Source organism: Tachypleus tridentatus, chromosome 12 (assembly GCF_004210375.1).
Source record: "Tachypleus tridentatus isolate NWPU-2018 chromosome 12, ASM421037v1, whole genome shotgun sequence".
Taxonomy (NCBI): domain Eukaryota; kingdom Metazoa; phylum Arthropoda; class Merostomata; order Xiphosura; family Limulidae; genus Tachypleus; species Tachypleus tridentatus.
The window spans coordinates 111265989-111288474 of NC_134836.1; the positions used below are offsets into that span (position 1 = coordinate 111265989).

The following is a 22486-nucleotide window of genomic DNA, read 5'->3' on the forward strand; positions in this document are numbered from 1 at the left end:
TTTTATCCTTTTTTGTTAATAATTTTACCCAGTTTGTCTGTAATTCCTCCTTATTATCAATATGTAGATTTTCTTATTACTACTTCCTTTCAATGGACTGTATCAATAACCTTTTATTGATGAGTCAATCAAAAATGTTAAACTCTATGTGTTAAACAAAGAAAATACTTTTACTTATTCATGTAGTCTAACAAAAATGTTTATTACCCTTGTAATTCCTGAATATTTTAATTTGGACATGAAGCATGGTCCTCACAAATCAGAAACCAGGAAGTTTCATGGCAACAGATACACAAGAAACAAGCAACTGAAAAAAGACAAATAAGATTAGTAGCAGCACAAGATAATCACTCGGTAGCAAAATGCTGTTGATACTTATAGTGCAAATACCAGTTTTGAAGCTAACATCTAAGCACGATTCCATGATGCAAGGTGCTTTTAAGAGAAAATCTAGACATTTGTATACTTTTGAAGGTATCGTAACAAAGAACATATCACACAAGAAAATATCCACAGTGGTAATATGTTTGTTGATGTGGACAATCTATCAGAAGTAGCAGCAATGGAATTTTGTCAGTGTTTCTGAGAGATTGGTTGATTTAGTGTGTTATAGCACAAAGCAGTTAGGCTATCTATGTCAAACATCCAGTAAAAAGTTAAAAGTAAATTTAGTAAAATTCATGAAAGGAAATTTAGGTAAAACAAAATAATGTTTAAAAAAACAACACATAAATAGCATAAAACCAAAGTTTACATCAAGTCAACAACATTAAGAGAAAAACTACAGTAATTCAAGTTGTAAAGGACTTTCTGTAGTGTAACTGTAATTATCGTAACTCACCAGGAGGACAAAGAGGTAAGTACAAAAACCACCATAAGTCACCTGAAGTTGGCCTTTCTAGTCCTGGTTCCAAATTATTTGATGTTATGGCCATTTTCAAAAAGGAAAGTAACAAAAATGTTTTAAAAGAAGTGTAGCAAAATTATAGACAGGATAACTAATGGGTAGTTCAAACAGCAGCATTAGTCTCCTGAAGTTGGCCTTTCCAGTCCTGGTTTCAAGTGATTTAATTTCACAGCCAGTTTCTAATTTCAAATCAAATTACATATACTGTGATTTTCAAAAGGGAGCCACATTAAAAATGTGTAATGTATATATTAAAAAACACTTAAATGGCATTAAAAAGATTAATGAACTTTATTATCCATGCATGTTAATAAACTAGACATTAAAGCATATTTATAATTAAAAGTTTTATACTATCTGATACAGAGATGCCAACTATTTCAAATGACTGAGTGATTGTAAACAGAACCCTTCCACAGTTTCAGTCCTTTTAGATTTGCCAGAAACAAGATAATCTGGTAAACGAGGCCTCTTTTTTTCCAACTTGTGAATGATTGCATTGGTGTTTCTATGCTGCTTAGAAAATGTTAAATACCCATCGACACAAGCGCTGATTGGCTGACAAACACTGATGACATAACTATGGATTCCCCCACGTACCCAGTAGGAGAAGCACTGTACTTAAACTATTGGTAGATGTTAGAGATACAAATATTTTTTATTATTTCAAGCACAAACATGATTATTGCAAGTAGCCATTTGGACTGTCTTTATTTATTATCAAAATTTATTTGTATTTTACTAGAAATTTTCTTTTCACCCCTTTCAAGTCCTGGGGAACAATTTATCACTTTATTGTATTGGCCAAAATAATATATAATAATTTGGGAGTTGCAACAAGTTGTAATATTTGTCTATATGAGCATGTAGTTGTAATGTATGCACCAACATCGTAATGATTACGTTCAAATCATAATGGTTGGCATCTCTGCTGATGTTCATGATTTAATTTGTCAGGTATGAAGTTTTGTGCTCAGAAGCAAACAAAGTAACATTTTTATTACTTGGATAAATAAAATTACCAAAAATAGAGAAAATTGTTATCTCTATTTGCAATTAGTTTATTATTATTGTGACAATTGATTAAGTCATAGTTTTGATTAAACTGCACAAAACTAATCAATGTAAATACTGTCTGAACATAACCAATTAAATTTTCTAGTTCTAAACAGTTCTCTCAGTTGTTTAGCATGAGTGTGGCACTACAATACATGCTACAATAACGTGAAGAGGGAACTTCAAGCCATTTCTGCGTAGACCACAAATTATTTGTGTACACTGGAAGGTTATGTTAAATAAACAAACAATACTGTCATCATAAACTGAGACAAGTACCTTTATAATGCAATTTTTTCATACGTATGATGTAGCGTAGGCTTATCCATACCTACTGAAAGTTTAAGAAATCCTCTTAATTCTTAAACATAAAATTCCACTTCCAGAAGAAACTCCCTTCCCTCCAATACACAACAGAATGTTTCAAAACTTTCCAAACAATCACATTTAAATACTTTTTTCTTCATAACATTCCTTAATTGTTTCTAACTTCATGATAAGGACAGAAATAGTTGTTCACATATGTACAAGATGTTGAAAATTTGTTCACTGACTACAAAACTTAGTACCAACAGAGACCAATTCCATGTCTAAAAGTAAGGATGAAAAGACAGTGAAAGACCATACTTACGATGCATGCACTGAGATGATCTGATTCACCATAAAACCCATTCTTAAATTTTTTAATCACAGAACATATTTTAATAAGCTAATTTTCTTTGCTCTTATAAGAAAAATAGTAAAGGTGTCACAAATTAACCTTAATATTTGCAGAACAAGTGTCTAATCCTCCATAAAACAACTCTACTGTTGATCTTATCAGTGAAAAACATTTTCCAAATTCATGTTCATTCATTAAATCTTTTAAAGACTTTCTCAAAAGCATCATTTTATCATCAGAGCTATCGTTCTAGTAGGTCTCAAGTCTTTCCAAATACTTGAATTTGTTTGATTTTCATTTTTTTGAATTTATAAAACATTTTACACTAATCACTTTTGTTATGCAACATGAAGTTGTAACCTGTTTCTGTCAGTATTTTTATCACAATTGTTAATATGTATTAGTGTTAATATGTATTTTGCATTTGTTTTCCTACTTAGCATCTGGGAGTCTCCTATGATAATGTGTTTATTACATTTGTCGTATTGAAAAACATGCAAAGATAGTTTTTTGTGTTCTTTGAATCTAGTTTCCATTTTATGCTTCTTTCCCCAATGTAGAAGTCATGACAGTTGTTGCATTGTATTTTATAAATCATGTGTGTAGTTTTTATGTGTAAAAAGATGTCCCACATCATTTTCACATGTAGGAAGTTGTGGGCTTGAGCACCCACGTCTCAATGTCCTAACTTCTATTTCTAATTCTGTATGTGTTGCTACTCTATTTCTTATATGAGACTGGTGAATGGAGGTTAAGACTGATAGACAGTGTATCCCCACTGCAGTGTGGTTCCTATTTCTTAAGTCATCTCAAAACCCTAGGGTACATATTATGATCCCACACTGTAGCTTGTACCCTGGGATATTTTCAGTCAATGCAGCATTTTTTTATTTAATTCTTTTTTGAGTTATAACAAACTAACACACACATGTGAATACTATGATGACTGATATTCCATTTCTGCCTTTACAAATGTATCATTAATGTAAAAAAAAGGTATAACTTGCATAACTATCAAAGTTTCTCCATTTAGGCCTATACAGTTCCCCTAGAAGTATACAAACTAGCTTTTGATACATATAAATATTAAATGTCCCAAAATAAACTTAAAATAAATTATTATGGTTATTCTAATCAAATGATGTATACTTTTCACCATACTCATCTTCCAACTGATACAATAATTAAGTTTCATGCAGAATAATTCAAAAATATTAAACTGATTAACATCAACAGAGAATGCCTTTAAAAATTGCATAAACCCCACAAACAATATTATAAGTAAGAAAGAAAATAAACATTTTATTAACATTGTAAAAACTTCTAAGTATCAAACATTATTATTCTGTGAGTAGAAATATTTAGTACTAAATATTAAGCTATTTGTTGGACCTCAAACATTGTGCAAGAACATCATAATTCATGGTTTAATTACAAGTACTCAACTGACAAAATTAAAATTATAAAACAATAGAAAAATGGCCCTGTAAATATTGTAGGCAATATATGTTATTCATTTATTTATAATTATTTTTAATATTGTATCATTCCCACTGATATTCTGAACCAAACTAATTTAAATTCTCTTAAGTCTCACTCTAACTTCATGACTGGCATGGCCAGGTGGTTGAGGAGTTTGACTCGAAATCTGAGGGTCGCGGTTTTGAATCCCTGTCACACCAAACATGCTTGCCCTTTCAGCCATGGGGGGAGTTATAATGTTACGATTAATCTCACAATTTGTTGGTAAAAAGAAGCCCAAGAGTTGGCGGAGGGTGGTGATGACTAGCTGCCTTCCTTCTAGTCTTACACTGCTAAATTAGGGACGGCTAGCACAGCCCAGTAGCTTTGTGCGAAATTCCAAAACAAACAAACAAAAAAAAAGTTAATGTTCGTTGTTTTTCACATGTAAATAATATAAATAAGCTTTTAAAAATTATTATTTATAATAATTTCATAAAATTTTTAAAGTTTACAAAATATTTCCAAACAATATGTATGTTAAATATAGTAAAGTAGCAATTTCTAATAAAGAGAAAACTCAATGAAAATATTAGAAATGTGAATAGAATGACACTAGATGACAGCACTACAGGTTCAGGATGAGAAGTTAATTTTTTATTAATGGAAGCTCCTTGAAAAAAGGCATAGAAAAGATGTGATGAGTTAATAGTGTAAAACTGTCCTCGTTTTCTTGTAAGGAAATTTTTTTATTAGAAGTAAAAAAAATTATATATAATATCTTTACAGACTCATCTTGTGTTATCCCTATTATTAACAGTAAACCTTCTTGAATTTACAATTGAAGGCAAAGAGAGCTTTGAGAACATGGCTGTATCATGCTAAAAATATCCCTGGAAAAATGTTAATTTACTTTATTCAGTGAACTTTCTTCAAAGATAATAACAGCTGGGGCAAAATCTTGCAATTTGCCAATCAGCTATTTAAGGGGGAAGATATACATACAGACATGATCATCAAATGGGAATGATTAGGGTTGTAAAATTTGTACAAGGATTATAACATAGGATAGGAAATCAAAAGATGGAATCTCTAACACAAAAATGTAAAAATGTCTTAACTAAAGATAAATAGCAATGTATAAATAAACTTCTGTTTAATCCACATTGTTAAATCCTCATTCTTCATAATGAACATTATGAAATGATTCAAGCAAACTCAAAATATTCAAATATCCTGTATCATGTTAAAAATTCAATTAATTTTCTTTTTCCTTCACAATAACTGTATTTAATAACACATTAGGACACATGATTGCATGAACAAAAGAAAGAGAAACACTAAAAAATTTATCAGACAAGGATACATTGCTACAGCTGTACCAAACTATCCTTAAAACATCTCAAACTGAATGTTATGAAATAAAATATAATGCCACAATAATAATGTATGTTGAATAAAGTTGTGATGTTTACTTCCATAAAAATAATTTTACGTCATTATAAGCAGAAGTATCAAATGAGAGGAACATCTTGATAGTGTGTCATAAAAATTGTCTTATTTTAGTTGTTAAAAACAAACAGTGACAAAGGCTATAGATTATATTCATCACGTTTTTATGATTTACAAATGAAATGATGTCTGACAAAAGTACTTGAGGGAGAAGTATATGTATCTAGAGTTGCATAGTACATGTTACTACAAAGAACTGTGACTATACAGCAATATCTGTAAGTCACACACAGCCTATAATAAAAACAATCTACAAAACATTTTTTGGAAACTATGTACTAGTCATTCTGTTAACAACTGTATTATTATTTCTTAACTTAAAAAACAACAACCAACATCTTATTGAAGTATGCTTGTTTGTTATTGGATAAAACAACATAGTTTCATATAATATAGTACTGGTTAATACATACAAATTACTGTTTAAAACATTAAAAATTAACACCAGCTAACAAAACAACACTAAGTGTACAATTTACTTTTAATGTATTCTATCCATTCATCAATCCAATATTTTCAGAAACCAAAACAAATAATAAATATACTGTGTACATAAACATATAAATATTGCTCTACATACAACTCAAGCAAAAAAATGGTATTATTAAATAGGATAAATTTACCAAAGATTTATAAACTGATTTTATGGAAATTATTTGGTTTGCACACAAAACGAACTTGAAAACTATCTTCCAAAAACTCAGCAGGTATGGACAGATAGGTACAATGAACTATTCCGTGGAAAAACAAATGTACCCCACAAACAAAAAAACATACAACGTACAATGCATATAAATATCTTTCTCAGTTACTAAACAAAAAAACATTCCACAATACTTGATTTCTTCAAACTGAAAAATATCAACATCTAACACAACCAGAAAAATAATTATTTTATACAGTTTCTTTGCAGCAGTTATAAGTTTATTATGATTAATAAAATATTTTCCCAACACACACACACACACACAAATAGTTCTGACTTGTTTTATTTGAAATCTCCTGATAAATATTATATTTTAAAGTTAGTTTCTCTGATAAATTTTTATTATTTACACAAAAGCAAAAGCATGACAATATTATCAAATTTTATAACCTTTTAACCAGTGTTAAAGTCCCAATTGAGTTAAATAGTTTTAGCTGTTTCCAGAAGTGTAAAACTAAACATAAAGAAGCACTTCATAGTTCAAAACATCAAAGCAATATACACATATTTACACTAATTATTCATGTCCACAGTAACATACTATTCTGAAAAAAAAATTGCCTATGGTCAAAACAAAGTAATACAAAAGGCTGGGACAAGAAACAACTAAATGTTGAACATTCAAGAGTAAGCAGTTTGAATCATGATGTGACCATTGAAGTCCAACCTGACAAAATGGATTGTAAACAACTAAGAGTGTTTGTGAAAACATTTAAGAAACACAGAGGCTGATACCTTACAGAAGTTTCCACCCTTCATGATGGTTATTAGCTTACAAATATTTTGAACCCTTAAGACAACTGATGGTCACAGAAAATGTTAACCCTTATCACTAATCTCTGTTACTGTTGAAGGCCTGTGTAAGGGAACTTGCACTATCATTAACAAATTATTTTATATTAGTTAAAGGGCCACTCTGACATTTTTTCCCAACAAATTAGAAAAACAAAACATGAAAATTTTTTACTCACTATCTAAACATGGCTATCTTTTGTTAGAATTTTATATTGCTCTGTACCTTTTTCATTTGTCTGAATCTTTTGAGTGTCTAATATGATTCACAATAGGTATTCCATGAATTAAAACAACAACATGATATAGTACTATACTTGTACTAACATAAATTAATATGTAAATCAGGAGTACTAAGTCTTCTGTTTACAATCAGTAACAGGAGTAATGTCACAAAAATTCTTCTTCATTAACATATGTTTACTAGTAGTTCTAGTGCTGTAAACATCTACAAGTTTGGGACCTTCAAAATTGGTATTTCATGTAACAAACCATCTACCAGATAGTGGGTTTTATTTAATGTAAAGTACAAAAACTGTTGAAAATTATACCCCATAATAACCTGATGATGTATCATTCATTATGAGCCTAAAATGCACAGTACAACATAGCTAATAATTATTTTATCTAATTAGTCAATTACAATTCAACCAGTAGCATACTTATATGACAAGTAAAAGGCACAATTTTAAATGTTTCATAAAAGTTAATCACAACTAACTTCTTTCAGTGTCAAATTATTAGAGAAACATGTCAAACATAATTCCCATTTTTAAAAATCTTTAAAAGTTCTTTTCCCATTTGTATACTATCCTACCAAACATTTCTTACAATCATGAGATGTGTGAGATTTATTTCAAAATAAACTGAACACTGGCTTTCAGATACGCAGCACGTAAATATGTTAAATATTGAGTAAAAACCAGCTGCCAGCTCTAAGTGTCTGATGTAAGTAGAGGATGAAAAGTCTGTTTATACAATGACAAACAAATTATACTACTTTGTAATATTACTACAGACATATTTGTCTTGTATATGTAACAAATAAACTGAATTATTCTATAGTAGTAACATCATATGCTCTTCTGCATTAGTTTGGTAAACAACTTTGTCAAATTATTTAGCACCACAAAACAGTCACCTTATAGCAACATCAAGGTACAGCACAGTGACAATCATTTAGCCACTTTTTCATGGTTGTAGTAATGTTTGTTTGTTTTTAGCATCTCCCACTATATTACAGTATACCACATTAGCAGGGTAACAATCACATTACCCTTGTTTTTCATTGTCATAGTACTGTGTTTTTCTAGTGTCTGCCATTAGGTTGCAGCAGTTGTGGTACAGTAACAATCATTTAGCCATTTTTTGGATTATTATAACACAATGTATTATTATGTAACAGCATACCAGTCAACTATACCTAAATTATTGTACATAATACTAACTGTTCTCTTCTGTATTGTCTGTTTACCATTTCACTTCACCACATACCAGGTTGGCAATTTTACTTTGTATCCACATGAAGATGTTTATTCCAGTAATAACTGGGACTACACTTGAAAAACTGTATTAAGTACCATTCTAAAAATCTCATAAAAGCCCTTGGTGTTTGTTTTGAAAACACATCTTAACAGATATTGTTTATACAGATGACTCTCTTAACACAACTATATCAGTGTGTTGAATCATAAAGAAGACAGTTTAGATCTATCATAGCTGCTACAAGGTTTGTTTATATTCTAATATCTGTATGTAATTTTACAATTAGTTATTAAGTTATATTCAGAAAACACAAGGAATTCAGTTGTGTCACATAACAGTTTATCAGATGATTCAAGTTCATTATCTACTATCTATATATTACCTTGAGACCAAACAGTTATGAGCTAGCTATTAAATAAAATGGAAAATTAGAAGAGAACTATAACACTGACCCGTGTTTTAATGTCTTTTTTTTATATTATTTGTGTTATAATCACAATTTAATTATAATATCAAACTTCCCTCAGAATCACACTCTTTCCCTATTCTATAACACAATAAATGGGCTAAACAAAAAGTGATTTAAAACTGAGAAATAAAGCAACACATGGGTCAAATAATTTTAATAATTTAGTGTCATAAACGTTTTTGTCTCTCACAAAATTTTAAAACTATATAGCCAAATAATCAAAAACTGGTCAATATATTTTGTTAGAAATAAGTAGAAAGTGCACTTCTTGGCCTAATTTTCCTTTATGGCAGACATTAATATGGTAAGCTCTGCTGCTAGAACTATCCATTTTTAACAAAACTGTGGTAATAATAAGAATCTTTATATTTTATTAATGTTAACTGAAAGCCTGGTTCACTCACTTCTCAGAATAATTGATATCAATGTTCTTGACATTGAACAGTCACATTTTACTAATTCATTAAACACACAAAAAACTGAATGGATACTTTCCATCAAGCCAGTAATTATAGGAAACCAAAATATGTAACAAAGGGAAGAATTAAGTACAATTATACTAATCACTGTTTGATGTTAACTGTCTGAGCTGTTTTAGGGCAGTTTCTACCAACTTCTTCTTGTCTGCTTCTCTCACCCTGAAGGGAGTAAAGAACATTAATTCACACTAAAAGTATGGATAGGTCAAATTAATATTTTAAAAAATTAGTAAATTATATTATTAAAATTGTACAAATCCTTTTCATTCACAAGACTGAACAAGACCTACCTAAGAAAAATAAGACCCTTTAAAAAAATGTTGCATTATTTGAAACTTGTATTTTTAAGCAATAATTTTATTTCTGAAACAACTTGAAAGGTAGTTATACATTTTTCATCAATAAATAAACATTGCAATTGGTACAAAAGCATGCATTATAAAATATAAAGTGTAAACACACCATTGTAAAGTAAAAAAAAACAAACAAACTTTTTATCTTTATAACACAAATTTGCCCTAAACAATGTTCTAGGTAACACTGCATAACAAATCATTTGCTACATTAGAAAACTCAAGTGATTATTTGGTAATTAAATAGTTTTGGTTTCAGACACGTAATCAGAATTTGTCCATCACCTCCAGATTTTAAGATACTGTAGTATCTCACTACTTTATCAACAATATGTGTAATACCATACAATCAGCTCAGTTCAATAGGTTTATACTGTGAAATTAAGTTTACATAGAAAGTTTAATGAACAAAAGGAATAAATTTTTGATAACTTCAGACAGTAACTGTATTGTATTGGTGTAAAACTCCATATATATTGTTCATATGTGCTACTTGTTCTTGATAAAATTATAATGACTTGCACCAATTTTGCTTCATTCCCATGTTCACCTTTTCTGCCCAGGAACATTTGAGGAGTCCCTCAACTGAGCTTAAAATGGGCAGAGTGATACACCTCTCTCTCAACTGCTTTTCACTCAGTTGGTTACTTTTTCTGGCTCTGTGCACACTCAAAACAAAGTCCATCTTCCTCACATCATACCTGTGATATAATCAAATGAAATCAAAATTTTGTTTTTAAAATATTTTAAACTAGTTCTCTAAACATAATTCTTTTATACTTTTTAGAAAATTATTTCATGTACTGACTGCTTTCTCTTCAAGTAAAGTCCAAAAACCCCCGAAACAGTTTATGCTACATTTGTGTTGTTCAGTTTCCAAATCTGGCTTCACACAGTGGCTAAATAAAAGAAGAGCAATTGTGTCATTGACAATTTCAATGATACAGTGTGAGCCCAAAGATCATCTAACTTACTGTTATTTTTGCATTAATATTTCTGGATATTCAGACAAAACTAAACAATACACTAAATATCCAGAGATTGCATCTGTGATGAAACCAGTACCTCATGGGGATGATTTTCTTGTGTCACATCCAGCAGCAAAGTAAGAAATAGAAGTTATACTGCAAAAAAGACAATGAATCATCTTTACTTTCTTCATTTAGTAATTTTACCCCTGTGGCATCTCAGCATAAACTGCCTCATCTGATCACACAAGATGAGCTAAATGATCAGATTTGTGACTTGTTTTATACTGAAACAGCATGAGGAACTTTCATTTATGGCAATGGAATTTATCATAAAAGTCTTGCTCCTCACTACAGCATGCAAGATACTTTGTGTTTCTGTACAAATGTTGATGCACTTATTGAAGAATCAAGTACTGAATATACTCTCAAGAAAGAAAACATTTTACCAATTCATCTAAAGTTAGTGTGAAAACTGTGCTTTTACATAATGGGAACACTAAGCCATTGGTTCCTGTTGTTAATGCTGTGAACACAGTAGAACATGCAGCTTATTCCTGAAGCAATCAAATATCCACAACTGCTAAGTCTATAAAGTGAGTGTACCAAACACTGCAGCTTTTTGTCTGTCTGGGATAGCCGATATCATATAAAATGCATTTCAAAAAAACGGAATGGCCAGTGAGAGAATTACGTTCCAGGAAAACAGAAAGTTGAGTTCCAACTTTCAGTGAATCATCAAGATATGTTTCTTCCCCCACTCCATCTGTCTTATAAGTTTCAAAAAGTTAGTGAAGTAAAAACTAAAAGGTCGTATTTTTGTTGGGCCACAGATTTGGGAAGTGCTGATGAATGGTGATTTTGAAACATTAATCAGTCAGAAAGAACTTACTGCGAGGAAATCACTCAAACTGGTTGTTAAAATTTTCTTAGGAATTTACAGAGATGAAAACTATGTTGTGACAATTAATGATATCCCTGAGAACAAGAGGAAAACTGGGTCCAAGATGTCACTAAAGTTACACTTCTCACACTTTTAATTAAGTTTCTTATCAAATGATCTTGGTGAAGTGAGCAATAATCTTGGTGAGCACTTCCCTTAAGTTATGTCTATAATAGAACAGTAACATCAAGAAAGACAGTGGAATCCTGTGATGACGGAAGATTACTGTTGATTCTTGTTTTATGAAACTAACAACATACATTAAAGATGCAACAAGTCAGTCAGGTATTTTGTGAAAAGAAATAAAAATAATACCATGATGAAAGTTTTAAACATAGCTTAAGTGTATTTTCAGTTTTTGAACATTCTTAAATGCAATTTTCAATAAATAAATAAAGTCATCAGAGAGTTATTTTCATAATATATAAGAATATTTAGAATAAACCTAATATAGCTCATAATCTAGAGGTGATCAGTAATATTCAACAATTTTTAGAATCAGGATCAACAAACTACTCATGAACAGTTGTATTTTTATTGTAGTGGAGAAACTTTTGTGGACAGTGTAACTTCTAAACGTATATAATTACTGTGCAAAATTACTCAAACACTTATATGATTTACATATTTCTGAAAAATTACTTTGATTCAATGACTTTAGGATATTTCAACACATAAACAAAAAACATGAATTTTATCTCATAAGTACAACTCAAAGCTGATAGTTAAAACCATTTATAACTTCTATTATAAAGAAGCTTACACATAGAACAGCCTTAAATATAAAATTTTCAAAACTACTTACAGATCAACCTATACAAAGTATATACTTCATGATATTCCTACAAGTACCTATATTCTTAGTTATGCCAACTAACAAGACATGCTTTAACAGATATGAGGTGTTCTTTCATTATAAAAGCCCAGACACCTAGTTATCATAAAAAAACTATCATATTTATATGCAAGAAAGTATTAATTATTGTGCAAATTTGTGGTAAGCACTGTTAAATATATGAATAAACAAACATTCTGAATTTAAATGGTTTTCTATTAAATGAAACTAATTATGGCTAAATTAACTTGCACGTTCATGATCATTAACTTCAAAATGTAATATAGAATTTTAGTTATAAACATTATACCATAAATTTAAGATTTTATTTCTATCTATCTTAGAAAAATAATATATTAATAATATTTATCTACTTTGTATTCAATGTTTTATTACTCTCACATTACACGTGGAGATGAAAATCTGAGAATGTTTATTTAATTTGAAGCATTGGAACCTATCATCTTGTGAATATGTGCAAATTGTATGCATGTATGATTAACTGACTACACAACAGACATTCAACTATTATTAAACTCTGGACAATTAAAACTGATTCATTAATAATTATGGTATTAATACAGAGAATTCTCAGGTTATGTTTAATATATTACTATGATAAAAAAAATCTACAGAGAGAAACTTTTTGGTAATAAAATCTACAACTGTTTCCAACTTCTGATCAAAACAAAATACCTATATAGTTCAAATAAAAATTAAACAAGAAATGAATATTATGTACATCTAACATATCACCTTACTTATTATGATTAGAAGGTATTGATTCATCTGTCATGGTACCCTCAATGCAAGCAAAGTTTTGCTATAATCCCAAACACAAGATTCAGCTAGTTTAGGAGGTTTAGTTTTGTTCTAAACACATATCTTAAGATAACAATGCAAAATAATCCTCATAAACAAATATATATCAAACAATTTAACCAATACTAAAATAAACTAACATTAAAGAAAGAAAAATAAAACATTACTTTATTCAGAGTCTACAACTATTTATCATCTTACCTTCATTCTTTCTAAATTTGTATTTACACCTGTTAAAGGCTAGTTGAGAAACTAAATAAGACTTAACTTTTAATTTAAAAAATGAAACTTGACATCTTGCAGGACACGTCTTGGAGTAAGACATCAATAGTATCAGGTATCTTAAGGGCAACATATGACTAGGTAACTAAACATACAACTTTCATCAATAGTATCAGGTATCTTAAGGGCAACATATGACTAGGTAACTAAACATACAACTTTCATCAATAGTATCAGGTATCTTAAGGGCAACATATGACTAGGTAACTAAACATACAACTTTCATCAATAGTATCAGGTATCTTAAGGGCAACATATGACTAGGTAACTAAACATACAACTTTCATCAATAGTATCAGGTTTCTTAAGGACAACATATGACTAGGTAACTAAACATACAACTTTCATCAATAGTATCAGGTATCTTAAGGGCAACATATGACTAGGTAACTAAACATACAACTTTTAAGGTGGCTATATGTTTTCATTTTCCTTTTTTAAAAATCAAAACATGCATAATAATTATTGGAAAGACTAACAATTTATAATAAAGCAGTATAATAGTGACATTTAAAATTAACTTTGATTACTTTTATGTTCCACTTACTTTTCAAGCAGAACTACAGCAACTTGTGGGTTTACCCTTCAATACTTACTATTTTCTTGTCCATAGTCATGAAAGTAGGTTGCCCAGTCCCATGTCATTAAAAGATCTAGAAGTTATAAGAAAATATAACTAGAAAAATTCTACAAGAAAAATTCCAGTGCACCAAAATAAAGTAAACTGTTATATGTAAATTAACTTACAAAATTACAAGAAGAAGGAATTGTACACCGTAAGTCAGAAAGTAATAATAAGAAATCAGTTTTAGTGAAAGGAGACTGATGGACTCTGTGACTAAACTAAAATAATTGGAAGATGTGATATCGAAAAATATATGTAACTATTTTACATAGTGGAGTTTCCACAGTTAATACATCTTTAATTATATTTATTTGTTTGTTTTTGAATTTCATGCAATGCTACACGAGGGCTATCTGCATTAGCCATCCCTAATTTAGAAGTGTAAAACTAGACAGAAGTCAGCTAGCTATCCCTAATTTAACAGTGTAAGACTGGAGGGAAGTCAGCTAGCTATCCCTAATTTAACAGTGTAAGACTAGATGGAAGTCAGCTAGCTATCCATAATTTAACAGTGTAAGACTGGAGGGAAGTCAGCTAGCTATCCATAATTTAACAGTGTAAGACTGGAGGGAAGTCAGCTAGCTATCCCTAATTTAACAGTGTAAGACTAGATGGAAGTCAGCTAGCTATCCATAATTTAACAGTGTAAAACTGGAGGGAAGTCAGCTAGCTATCCCTAATTTAACAGTGTAAGACTGGAGGGAATTACGTACTTTACATTCACACTTAGACACAACTAGCTATCATCTGATCTTAACATTAGTAACGGAAGGTGTATTTAATGGGCTAAATATAAGCATTGGGTGTAAAACATTATTGTAACAAAGGCTTAGTTGAAATGCTACTCCACTGAAACCCTTGGTAATTTTTATCTTACTTTTGTCTATACCTCAATGATAATAAATAACTGAAAAAAATATAAATAAAATGCTATCTAACTTATCATGGTGCAATAAGTAAGCCTAGGGTATTATTTGTTTTATAATTAAGCTTAAAAATGTACTGTGCAATAACTTACTCTAAGCTCAATAAAGACAAAATATCAATTCTAAATCTAAATAATTTCTGAATTAAATTGTTTTGTTCTATCATCACCAAAGTTAACAAGAATAAAAAACAAACCAATATGTATATTAAACATTCACAACATAAATACCATAGTTGACCTAACAATATCAATTGGTAGTTTTGTTACAAAACAATGATATAAATTGTAGACCATTACTATTAAAACAAAGAAGCATGACACAAACTGTTTATTATATATATTAACACCAGAGGGACATTTAGAGTGTTCCTTCTACCACACACATTATACTCTTTAACACTGTAAATACCTGACAGCCATAAAGCTTCTTATTTCCAAAGAATGCAACATGTAGATCTTCAATGATTTCAGTTTACTAAAATGTTTAGTTAAAATAAAGTTATTTCAATTTTTAAGTCCATCTCATGCTACGTTTATCATTTTTATAAAGTACTTAATAACTTTATGTTTGATGAAAAATTCAAAATCTTCCTATTAACAGTAAGCAGCGCCAATCTTTATACATATACTCAAAAGGTGATATACAAAACTAACTTTTATCTCTGTATTTCTATAGACTGATGGAACTTTTAGGTGAATAGGTCTATTCAGATACAAATAACTATTTTGAATCTATTCAATGTTACACAGCGTGGCTTTCAAATGCATTTCTAAACTTTTGTAAAAGAAATAGCAATAACTAACATACTGAGCAAGAGCAAGAATTTAAACTGAACAAAATACACTATTCGTTTCAAGCAGGCTAAACTAGCCTAACAATCTTTTGACTATTTATGTACATGTAAAACATGGGAAACTGAATGAGTGTTTAAATCTTTATCAGTACTACATATAACCCAATAAAGGTGACATAAAATATCTTAACTCAATTGACTATTCTTTTTTAGGATAATAAAGAGCAATGATTAGTAGGGCACATTACAAGTACAGATGTTGATGTCATTTATGTCAATAATAACAGAAGACATTCCTGTCATGTTTAGATGTACATAAAAAAATGTGTGCATTACATGAAAGATGGCAGTGACAACAGTTAAAAAAATGTTAAAACAGGTTTCACAGAATGGAAAAATACAAAAATAAAAGGAATGGGAATTACAGAAAATGATAATGTAAAGAAATATATAGGAAACAATACTAATATATGGAAAATAGAAAAATGAATAAAAATACAGGTGATATTAGTATATAGGAAACAATTCTAATATATGGGAAATAGAAAAATGAATAAAAATATAGGTGATATTAATATATAGGAAACAATACTAATATACGGGAAATAGAAAAATGAATAAAAATACAGGTGATATTAATATATAGGAAACAATACTGATACATGGGAAAAAGAAAAATGAATAAAAATATAGGTGATATTAATATATAGGAAACAATACTAATATACAGGAAATAGAAAAATGAATTAAAATACAGGTGATATTAATAAAAAAATAAAAATAAATTACAAAGTTGTTTTGAAATTTTTTTAAGAGATGCACAAAGGTCATTAATTCTAGGACTAAGAATGATGTCATACTGTTATAGATTTTAACAGTGCTATCCAATAAACATCCTTTATTTCTTTCTAAAAGTGGAAAAGATTCACAAATAACAATGAGCAGTTATGTTGAAACTTGAGAAAATTAAATAACTTTAAACAATATCAAACCTAATGAAGGGCAGTTGCTTGAAACACTAGTTAAATAATGTAACTGTTTTTGTCCTTTTTGTAACTTTAGGTGTTTATAAAAACAATATTTCTTTTGTGAAGTAAGAGAGGATTCCATATACCAGCACAGTGCTTCCTTGTACCTAGAAAAGCATGAGACCTGTGCAAGTAAAACTTTATACAACCTTCCCTAACAATGGCTAGTGACCAATAAAAGCCAGCCTATTAACCTGAGACACACACAAGATCATCCTCTAATACAAAGAAAAAGCAATATGCAACAAAATTCACATAATACAAATTTGAAACTCCCTTGAGTTAAAAAAAGAGAAAGCAGACCTCCATAATGGTCACTGAATATTAAAACTACTATATATATATCAACCAGTCTCTGCATCAAGAAGACTAATAATTGATTTTCAGCCATGACCACTAAATAAATAGTTTTTTGAAATTTCCAAGAATATGGAAGCAGATTATTAGTCAAAACACAGGATAAAAAGTAATGAGTAACTAATATCTAGTAGTTAATAAAAAAAAAGTTCTCAATTAACAATCAGACAGAAGTGACCATACAGGTTACTAACTATGACAGTTCATGGGCATCAGAACTATGGGATGAACTAGACATATACAAAAACTTGTTCACCATTTACCATTCAGATAACTAGACTAGACTGATGTTTCAGGCAAGACTAAGAAAAGAGGATTCTAAAGTATTCTAGAGATGTTTCTCAAGCAAATTAGAATGACCAAATACAAAGTTTACCAAAATAATTATAACAGAAGTAAACAATCTGATTAACAATTACTTTGAAATTCTTTTAAAGCCTGTAGAAAGGTCCAGTTAATTAGTCAACAGAAAAAATATAAAAAAGAGAATAAAAGCAAATAACTTCATGAAGAAATCACAATTCCAAGAATTACTTGACAAAATAAGTCACTCTCACTTACAGCTGTGATAAGACATGTAACTGGATTCCTCGAAGTTCAAGAGAGCGAAGTCAACAAAAAATGTATCAATTACAAACATGTGTGACATTTATAATCACAAGTACAAATGCCATAAATACATTGACGGATGTCACTGACAATGAATGTGAATCTCGTGTATATATTTGGTTCCCAGATATATAAAAAAGTGTTCTTGACTGAAGCCAACAGGCAAAAAATTCCAGATTAAAATGCACACAGAAGTATTTAAATGACATGGTCTTAAGTATTCACATCAGAAACTCAATGATGAGTAGTGTTGATAAACAAAATAACACTGAAATTCATATCTGTTTATCTGATCAGAACAGCAGCATTTTAAAATTAATGTATATGCAAATTACTGAATTATGTACAAAAATTAAACATCTTTACAATCCATGCATGTGAATGAAATTAACATTATAGTATATAATTTAATGTTTATGTTATCCAAGTTTTAATTCTTTGTTACAACAGAAACATTTAAAATAAATAGTTTGCTCACATAGTTTGCTTGTCACATGATTCAAGTTATATAAAAAAAAATCTCCAATTTAACAGAAACTGACTAAACACATAAGCTCGCAATGCACACAACTGTCAAGATGCCAATGTGTTTTTACATGTCCTTTTGAGACATACGATATATGCAGTCTTAGAACTGAATCCACTGAAAAACAGAAATAGATTTTACAGCCTTTTATGGGTGCTATGCCAATCTTCTATACATTGGAAACAAATTTATGATGTACAAGTAATTAGTTAATACAAATGTACAAAGCTGTTATAAAGAGCTCAGTGTACACTCCACTCCATCAACAGTTATTATGAAACTGGTGAACATAGTCCGCAGACATACCGCTGAGCCATTGGGCGACCAATGTTTGTTCGGAAAGTAATCTAACCATCACATTATTTAAATTGTAGAACCAGCCTCTTGAAAATAAGATTTTTATCTCTGGGACTTCAACAATTCTTTATCCTTGGTCTCAACTATGAATGGTGACTTTTGATGTTTAACATAAAATATTCTTGATGCTCAGGTATCCACGTTTTATTTCACAAAGTTTCAAAATGACTTGCACAAGTTTGACTCAACCAATCAGAAGAAAGTAAGAATAGTTATCAGGTTGTAAACAGAAACAAACAAAAACGTAGTTGTTTATTATTAGAATAATAACAAAAGATAGTGCAGGTAAAAAACATATACGGAATTACTCTCAAAGCAAGTAATTATGAGGGGTATCTTTAATAGCGGGATACGGTCGTGTAGAAATGTGTTCTTTTTCTGGTTATTTATATGACAAGCTACCCTTTGTCCAACAGTGTAACATATATGTATATAACATTCTTACATCATGATTGTTTAACTGTTTAGTGTTTGAAATTTGTAATAGTTTGTTTGTAACTTCGTATTTATAACTCGATAACTAAGATTTATGTTTTTACATAAAGAATGCTTGACACAGCGTGCTGAAGGACAAATCAACAAATGCAGCTGTTTATGGTTATAATTACGTATTTGACTGCTGTAGTGTTAGGTGTCGTCGTTTTGTAAAACGTAATCAACTGTAGCGGTATAGAGAACGATATGTATATATTTGTGTGTCACACCACCAGTTTGTGTTGAAACGTTGACAGGTCTGTAAAATTTCACACTTCTCCTCCCAGGTAAGAACTTTCACAGAAAGTGTTGTGCAGAAATCGGTCATTTAATGTTGAAACAGAATAAGATGAAGTGAAAAAACGAATAACTGTGAAACAATTTATTTGAAAAGTTTAAATTATTGGAAATTAATTACCAAACTTTAGTTCTTGTGTTTTTGAAAGCTAAAAGACAATAAAAAGCAATTGAAAATGTAATAAATGATTGAAAATTACGGAGTTTTAAACCACAGCAAATGTCTCAGTTTCTAAATATAGGAAAAGTCAGTTATGTATTTATCAATTTATTATTTAGCTTACAAAGAGAGAAAAAAATGGCAAGCTGAAATCATTTGATAAAATATCCAGAGACTTGTTATACAGTATTATTTAAACGTTTTTATTATATATTTGTTTCGTCTGATGAGATATAATTTGACATTAGCACTCCCTAGTAAATACAGTACTAACTCTACTGTTACTAAACTTAATAGTTTTACAACTATAACCTTGTACGTCAAAACACGCAATTAATTACAATGGAGCGCCGTTAAGCCGCGGTATTTGGGGGTCAACCTGCTTAACCGCGGCTTAAACCTTTGTGACTGAAAAGCCGAAGTCGCTAACAGCTCCGCTGAGGAGCCTCATCCGAGCCATTGCGTGATCATTATAATATTAATGTATAGACTATTCAGATACAATTGACAATTGCCGTTTTAACACAAACGACCAATGCATTGCGATGGTTCGCTTTTCCCTGTAAAATTTCGTGTTCCCGTGTTACATGCGGGCCGCCATGTCAATATGATATGGTCACTATTAACTCAGAAACTGAAGTGATTTCTATTGGGTTTGTGGCCAATATTTATACAATTCCATAAAAATATCGGATTATCGAATTAAAAATAATACTTTAATTATTGATCACTTTTTTCACGGATTTACCGCGGATTAACTTTAACGTATGGAGAGGTGTGATTCGGTAACAATGGCGGCCTCCATAAAACTGACACAGAGAGCGGATAAGGTAGATTAACGGTCGATTTCTATTGTAATGTATTTTATTTATTTCCCAAATTAAAGCAAATCCTTTTTAAATATCCCCTTGAAGTTATAAAGACCAGGAGATTGTGAGAAACTTTAAAAAGCCAGGTAGTAGATTTAATACATCAAAAATTTTGGGACAAGACTTGCGACAGCGGCTTAAGCGATTTCGCGGTTTACTGGTCCGCGGCTTAATGGCGCTCCACTGTACTTTAACAGAGAGTAAAAGACTTAGGTCATCGAAAGACTTTACAAACAGTTTCACGTTGTGCTATACCAAACCTCTGTCATGTCTCTAATTTTGGTTGCTAGGTGACGAATTAGTGAAAAAAATTACCAGAAATTGTTTAAAAAAATAAAAACATGAAAAGTTATAAGTTCAACGTTTGTTTTGCTTGTTACACTTTGTATTTACTTCTATAACTTTTTTCAATAATATTGTGAGATTCCTAATCTCAAAATCAATTTTAAAGCTTTAAAGATCCATTTTTTATACAAACTAGTTAAATCCAGTTTCTAGAGTCCTTCGCAATAAGTTATCGTGTATTTGAACTGTATCTAGTTGCCTCAAACTCAGCACTGCATCTTACCTCTTATCATAATGGATATGATAGTACCTTTGAATATCTTTGCATATGTTCACTAGTATAAATCCAACTTTTCAGAATGCTCGGGCATGGGCATGTGGTTAAGACACTCGAATCGTAATCCACGGGTTCAAATCCCCGTCACACCAAACATGTTCGCTCTTTCAGGCATTATAAAGCGGCGATCAATCCCATTATTCGCTGGTAAAAGAGTAGCCCAAGAGTTGGCGGAAGGTGGTGATTGCTATCTGCCTTCCGTCTAGTTTTACACTTCTAAATTAGAGACAGATAGCCCTCATGAAGCTTTGCGCGAAATTCAAAATAAACAAACTTGACACATGCGTTTTCAAGTAGTTATAGCAGTAACTAGAAATTCTAAATTAGCCTAGAATTTAAGGGATGAAAGGTATCAAAAATTGTATCACTACAATTATGGACTTCTATTCAATATAATTTGGTCAAAAATTACAAAATACTATCGCAAAGTCTACTGGAATCTAGAGCAGTAGTACTTAGTATATTCACAATGAAGTACTTGAAGAGTCGAGTGATAGTTTAGACTCCTTCATGCAGCACGTTTCATTCGACGTTATAAAGGGGGGGGAACTTAGATAAAACGAGTTTCAAATGGTTTTACTGTATTGAAGTATCTACAAGTTCTCTAACAATTCCTGTACACCGAATCTGAAAATATCCTTTATTGTGGTTTCAATCCATTACTTACAGAATTTTATAAAATGTACCTTTAAATAAATGAATCGTTTTAATTGAAATTTGGTTACATTTTATTATGCTTAAAATGTTGACAACCACTGGCTGTAGATGTCCCTAAACCAATCGTGAGGTGAGAATCGTTCTAAATTTAGTTTGGTTTGAAAAACTACATGAGGGCCATCTGTCCCGAATTTAGCAGTGTAAGACTAGAGAGAAGGCAATTTGTCATCATTACCCACCGTCAACTTTTGGGCTACCCTTTTACTAACAAATAGTGGGATTGATCGTAACATTATAACACCCCCCATGGCTGAAAGGGTGAGCATGTTTGTGTGACGGGGATTCCAACCCGTTACCCTCAAATTACAAGTCGAGCTCCCTAACCACCTGGCCATGTTGGGCCAGTTATTTATAAATGTTAAGCAAGTTAAGCTAAAAGTTAATATAAGCTT

General features: G+C 30.5%; 3 long non-coding RNA genes across 10 annotated transcripts in view; 2 read left to right on the forward strand and 1 right to left on the reverse strand.

The window, feature by feature from the left end:
• The window catches only part of LOC143235350 (uncharacterized), a 281246-nt gene that overhangs the window by 202038 nt on the left and 56722 nt on the right, over window positions 1-22486 (forward strand). The window lies entirely within an intron of this gene.
• LOC143235348 (uncharacterized) lies at window positions 12-19136 on the reverse strand. 6 transcript variants are annotated; one of them, XR_013019129.1, is made up of 4 exons: window positions 18905-19136; window positions 14328-14384; window positions 10432-10582; window positions 12-307 (listed from the first exon to the last, which is right to left on the reverse strand). It is a non-coding gene; the product is annotated as an uncharacterized LOC143235348 (long non-coding RNA). The 6 variants fall into 6 exon arrangements; XR_013019127.1 differs by lacking the exon at window positions 12-307 and adding an exon at window positions 4520-9687 and having other exon boundaries at window positions 14279-14384; window positions 18905-19122; XR_013019124.1 differs by lacking the exon at window positions 12-307 and adding an exon at window positions 4520-9687 and having other exon boundaries at window positions 18905-19121.
• Window positions 13611-14367, forward strand: LOC143235353 (uncharacterized). Its single transcript, XR_013019139.1, has 2 exons — window positions 13611-13786; window positions 14092-14367. It is a non-coding gene; the product is annotated as an uncharacterized LOC143235353 (long non-coding RNA).